The following is a 6,000-nucleotide window of genomic DNA, read 5'->3' as shown; positions in this document are numbered from 1 at the left end:
ATGCACATAAATGTTGACAGTATACTTCTCCTTGGCAGTGTTAAAAATATATAAATATTAATCTTACTTCATCCAGTCAGCTCTATCCTCAGCAACTCAATCCACGTAGTTTCATCCTCAGCAATCAAGAGACACGGTGTATATTATATTTTAATCTTTCACTCCACACAGCTCGACCCTTAGGAGTCATATAATAAACACATCACTATTTAATCTGCAATAAAATCACACAAAGTACCAGAAAATATATTACATTTTATATCATAAAATTCATTTTTATACTTATCTAATCTGTTGATTCCTTTATGTAATTAAAAATCCTTTTAATGAGTATAACCTCATCAAATTTAAATAAGAACAGCCTAATCATGTTTTTTTATTTATTTATTTCATAATTAGGTTCAAATTGTTTTAAGGTTAATACTGTCAATCTTGCAGCTTAACCTGATTTACCGTAATAAACGAAGTAAAACATATATTTAGGAGATACACACAGACACACTGTTTACGATTGTGTGCGACCATATTTACGTTTACGTCTACTGACGTCACTAAACCTACGTTAAGCAGCCAACTTCAGCCCGAGACATACACTCTGGCTGGAGAAGAAGAAGAAGAAGAAGATTATGAAGGAGAAGAATCTCAATTTTCGATATATATATATAGCTAACTCAGTATGAGATCTCTGGATTGCATGAACCGTTTTTAATGTTCATGGTTTTAAATGAAAGCTTGTTCCAAACTAGTTTAAGGAAAGCTTTACTTAAATCATGACAGTGGATCATTCACCGAAAAAATTCGGTTTGAAAATTGAGGCTGCCAAACCTACTGTATAAGTTAATGGTAGTGCTCGGCGGTATAGACATGTCATTATCTACTTTTATATGTACTGTAACGTCTTATTTTGCAGCCTGGCCGAATCCGTGCTTTCGCAAAGGTTATTTCCTGAAAGAGAAGTCGCACGATTACTAGGCCTCGGTGTGCCAGGGGATAGGCAGGGACCGAAACAGACGCACAAGGCACACGGAGAGGTTTGATGGCCAGTTATTTAGATGAAATGAAGAAAATAAAGAGTTGAGAAACAATTAATTCTCTTTAATAATAATGGGTCGTCAGCAGGCACATTTATATGACATAATAGGGAATTCCCCTTTTAGCCATAGGTTAATTAACCTCTATTATGCAATTACAATTAGTATTGGGCGCCAGCCTGCGGAATTGTTGACGGTCCCCTCCGTGCTTGTCCGGCCTGAGACTCTACCCAAGAGAGGTGCCCGACACTCCGTACAGTTTATCTAGATATAGAAAAATTAATAATGAGCCGCGCGGTTCCCCGATAATATGAACGTAGCTCCGATAGCTCGAGTGGAACGTCGGGGCGCTTCGACTTTTATCGCGGCTCGAGGAAACAGTAATTAATATATACTACTAATGAATCTGGCTCCTCCTATGGAGAAGCCAGGTCTACCTGTGACTATAGGATCTCATGCGGGGTCGTGCGAACATTCATGGGAGGCTGCGTTAGGCCATCCCCCTGGGCATCATGCAGGCTTTGGTCCTAGTACATTCCCTGCCCCGTCCTCTATGTCCTGGTACACTCCTCACCACTTGTACATGACTCTATACACTTATTATACTAAGGGCTACCCTTAGGGAATTCCCTTACCTTTAGCGTGATGCTCAATCTTCACTCGCGGCAAAGAAAAATAAAAGGAAACGACGGAAAGCACGTCCGGGCTCAATAGCTCCCAAATTACGAGTGTCGTCAGGTTATGCCGGCACGCGACACAAGACGAACGGCGCATGTGCGCATCGATTTGCTATTCGATCCGCGATGTAAATCAATGATCGCGGAAATAGGCAGATGGCGTCGCCTCCCCTCTTTTCCGCGACAGTAGGTAGCGCGAGAAACGAGCGTACAAGGGACAAAGTTGCACCTCGTCACAGTACTTGCCGTCGAGACACTACCGTGTCTCTTGATACCACAGAGAATATAATTAAAGCCTCAGTTTCTTAGAAATTCTGCTGTCAATTTCCTACTTTTATCTACCGTATGCCTGTAATATGAAAAATAATAAATTGGTAGTATTTTCAAAATTATAAGCATCTAAATGTTTTGGTCATAATATTTGTAAACTATTAGCCTCATATTCTAAAGAATTTCAGTCCAAACTGAGTTAGAAGTGCTTTATTTGTTAGGATTTGGCATTAAATTTACTCCTTTTTTCATATTGTTTTGACCTCTAGGTCTCAACATCACCATTGAGTTCTGATATATCTTCTGCCAAACCAAGATCATTTTTATCTTCCTCTGAACATTCTGTATCAGGAAATACCAAAGAGAATATCAATGCAGGCTCAGTTTCTTAGAAATTCTGCTGTCAATTTCCTACTTTTGTCTACCGTATGCCTGTAATATGAAAAATCTAAAGTTGATAGTATTTTCATCGTTATAAGCTTCTAGATGTTTTGGTCATAATATTTGTAAACTATTAGCCTCATATTTTAAAGAATTTCAGTCCAAACTGAGTTGCAAGCCCTTCTTTTCTCAAGATTTGACTTTAAATTTACTACTTTTTTCATATTTTTATGAACTCTAGGTTTCAACATCACCATTGAGTTCTGGCGTATGCTCTGCCAAACCAAGATTATTTTTATCTTCCTCAGGACATTCTGTATTAGGAAATACCACAGAGAATATCATTGAACCCTCAGTTTCTAAGAAATTCTGCTGTCAATTTCCTACTTTTATCTACCGTATGCCAATAATATGAAAAATGATAAATTGGTAGTATTTTCATAATTATAAGCTTCCAGATGTTCTGGTCATAATATTTGTAAACTATCAGTCTCATATTCTAAAGAATTTCAGTCCAAACTGATTGCAAGTCCTTCTTTTTTCAAAATTTTACTTTAAATTTACTCCTTTTTTCATATTATTATATACTCCAGGTCTCAACATCACCAAAGAGTTCTGACATATCCTCTGCCAAACTAAGATCATTTTTATCTTCCTTTGGACATTCTGTATCAGGAAATACCACAGATAAGATGATTGAAGCCTCTAGTTCATAGATATTCTGCTGCCAATTTCCTATTTTCATCCACGGTATGCCTGCAATTTAAAAATTTACAATCTTACACGACAAATTGATCAGTTTGTAAACTGATATATATCTTAAGATTGTTCAAATGAAGTAATATTTTTATTTAATCTAATTAATTGTTACAAAGCATTCAATATTTGTTCTTGACATATATATTATATCTTTGTTTCTTTTGTAAAATGTACTATCATATAATTAGCTCAAATCTAAGTACTGGTCAACTTGTATTCTACGTAAATAATATTTTTTTGGAATTTCACATCACCGAAATAAGCATTTTTTTTACCTTAATTTAATCTGAAATCTATTCAACAGTTGATATCCTCATCAGTTTAAAGAAAAGAAATAGCTAAACATGTATTTTGTTCATGATTTCAGTACCTGGAAGTTTAGCATATGATTTTCAAATACATTAACAATTTCTTACAATCTTGGCAATCACCGATGCACATAAATATTGAAAGTATACTTCTCCTTGGCACAGTGTTGAAAATTAATCTTACTTCATCCCGTCAGCTGTATCCTCAGCAATGATACAATAAACACATCACAATAATTTAATCTGAAATAAAATTCCACAAAGTACCACAAAATATATTACATTTAATATTATAAAATTCATTGTTATGCTTATCTAATTTGTTGAGTCCTTTATGTAAAAAATTCGTTTAATGAGTATAACCTCATCGGATTCAAATAGGATCAGTCTAATATTGTTTTTTCATTTATTTATAACGAAATTTAGTTCAAATTATTTTAAGGTTAATACTGTCAAACTTGCAGCTTAACCTGATTTACCGTAATAAACAAAGTAAATATATATCGCTGAGATACACACACAGACACACTGTTTACGATTGTGTGCAACTATATTTACGTTTACGTCTACTGACGTCATTAAACCTACGTTAAGCAGCCAACTTCAGCCCGAGACATACACTCTGGCTGGAGAAGAAGAAGAAGAAGATTATGAAGGAGAAGAATCTCAATTTTCGATATATATATAGATAACTCAGTATGAGATCTCTGGTTTGCACGAACCGTTTTTAATGTTCATGGTCTTAAATGAAAGCTTGTTCCAAACTAGTTTAAGGAAAGCTTTACTTAAATCATGACAGTGGATCATTCACCGAAAAAATTCGGTTTGAAAATTGAGGCGGTTAAACCTACTGTATAAGTTAACGGTAGTGCTCGGCGGTATAGACATGTCATTATCTACTTTTATATGTACTTGCCGTCGAGACACTACCGTGTATCTTGATAAATAAACAGTTTATATAATTCACTATTGTCATGTTAATACAACGTAGGGAATACCCTATTGTAACTATGAGAACGTTTGCTGATCCGTAATAATTAAAGTAAAGCTGTATTTTTAGAAACTAATCACTTGCTTATTTGATTACCCGGCCAATAACTCCCTCCGTGTGCCTTGTGCGTCGGTTCTGGTCACTGCCTATCCCCTGGCAAACCAACGCCCATAAGTGATACTTTTCGTTTTTAGGCAATAACCTTAGTGAAAGCACGAAATTGGCCGGGCCGCGAAATACGACGTTACAGTATATTTAAATCTTCGTTACAGTTGCATATTGAAATATCTACTACTCTACACTTTTTGGCCCGTCCCGGCAAGTAATATGTATACAAAAATGATATAATAATTAATTATTTATTCACATTTTTTAGTTGCCTAAATTATGCGACCTCAGTGCTTTATAATACCGCTTGATTACTTGTCGAATTTATAAATAATTTCAATCTATTGTGTTGCCGGTATTTTTGTTTGGGATCAAATAATTACTTGTCGAATTTAAGTGATTTCAATTTATTGTGTTGTCGGAATTTTTGTTTAAAATTTATTTTGTGTAAATTTTTTTTATGGTACTTTATTGGGATTTTAATTTTTGTGGAGAGAAAGGACAAAATTACTTGCCGTTTTTTTTACACGATAGTGTTTTTTGGGGGGGATTTCAGAGCTTTTCGTAATATTTTGACAAAGATACTTCTTAAGAATTCCTTTATGCAAATAATTCAAAATGTAATGCAACTCTTAAAGAAAGAATGTGTATTCTAATAATTAAATTTTATTGGACGGGAATATAAATTGAAATATATAAATAATTATATTGTTAACAATAATTCAATTTTATTGTTAACAATATTAAAAAAGGAAAACTACAACATTTTAAATAATACATTGAAAAATTACGTATCAACTCGTTATAAATAGTTTTGATGGAGAAAGATACAATAATTTTCTACACAAAAAATATGAATTACGAGATTTTATTTGAAACTGCGCGGTAATCAGTGAGAAAATAATTTAATAATGATAGAAACTCATTGTGGAAATCATATCATTTTCAAATAGCTTACTCACTAGATATATTGCAGCCGAAGGCGCTATAATTGCGGCCAATATTTAGTGAAATGGCGTTTTAAACGCAGCCGTGGTGCTAATATTGTTGAACATGTTAAGATGTTTTTACCCATGATAACAACTTTCAACATTTATAAAAGCAGCCGTTAGAGATACGAATAACGTAATATCGAATTAATTAAATATCCTCAATGAATATGATAAACGTACCTTTTGAATTTCTGGGCCATGTTTTCTTTTGAACGATATGATCGTTCGCATATATCCATGATTTATCCTTACGTATCTTAGACGTATAATGACCAGTTGCAGCACCCTTGCCCTCATGGAAAAACGCACAATTTGCTTTATAAAATTTATCACCTATTTCTAATTTCTCAATAGGTATACCTTTAATGTTTCAGATTTTAAGACCAATCCAATCTTTAACGTTTTCTATATTTTCAGTTTTGGTATTATATAATGATAATTTAACAATCAGAACTTTGTTAGTAACTGTAGTAGAGGAGCTAT

Source organism: Prorops nasuta, unplaced genomic scaffold, assembly GCF_024137725.1.
Source record: "Prorops nasuta isolate Cenicafe-Biocafe unplaced genomic scaffold, Cenicafe_Pnas_1.2 PNAS00034, whole genome shotgun sequence".
Lineage (NCBI taxonomy): Eukaryota > Metazoa > Arthropoda > Insecta > Hymenoptera > Bethylidae > Prorops > Prorops nasuta.
The sequence above is the reverse complement of the archived record's forward strand: the minus strand, read 5'-3'. Positions refer to the sequence as shown.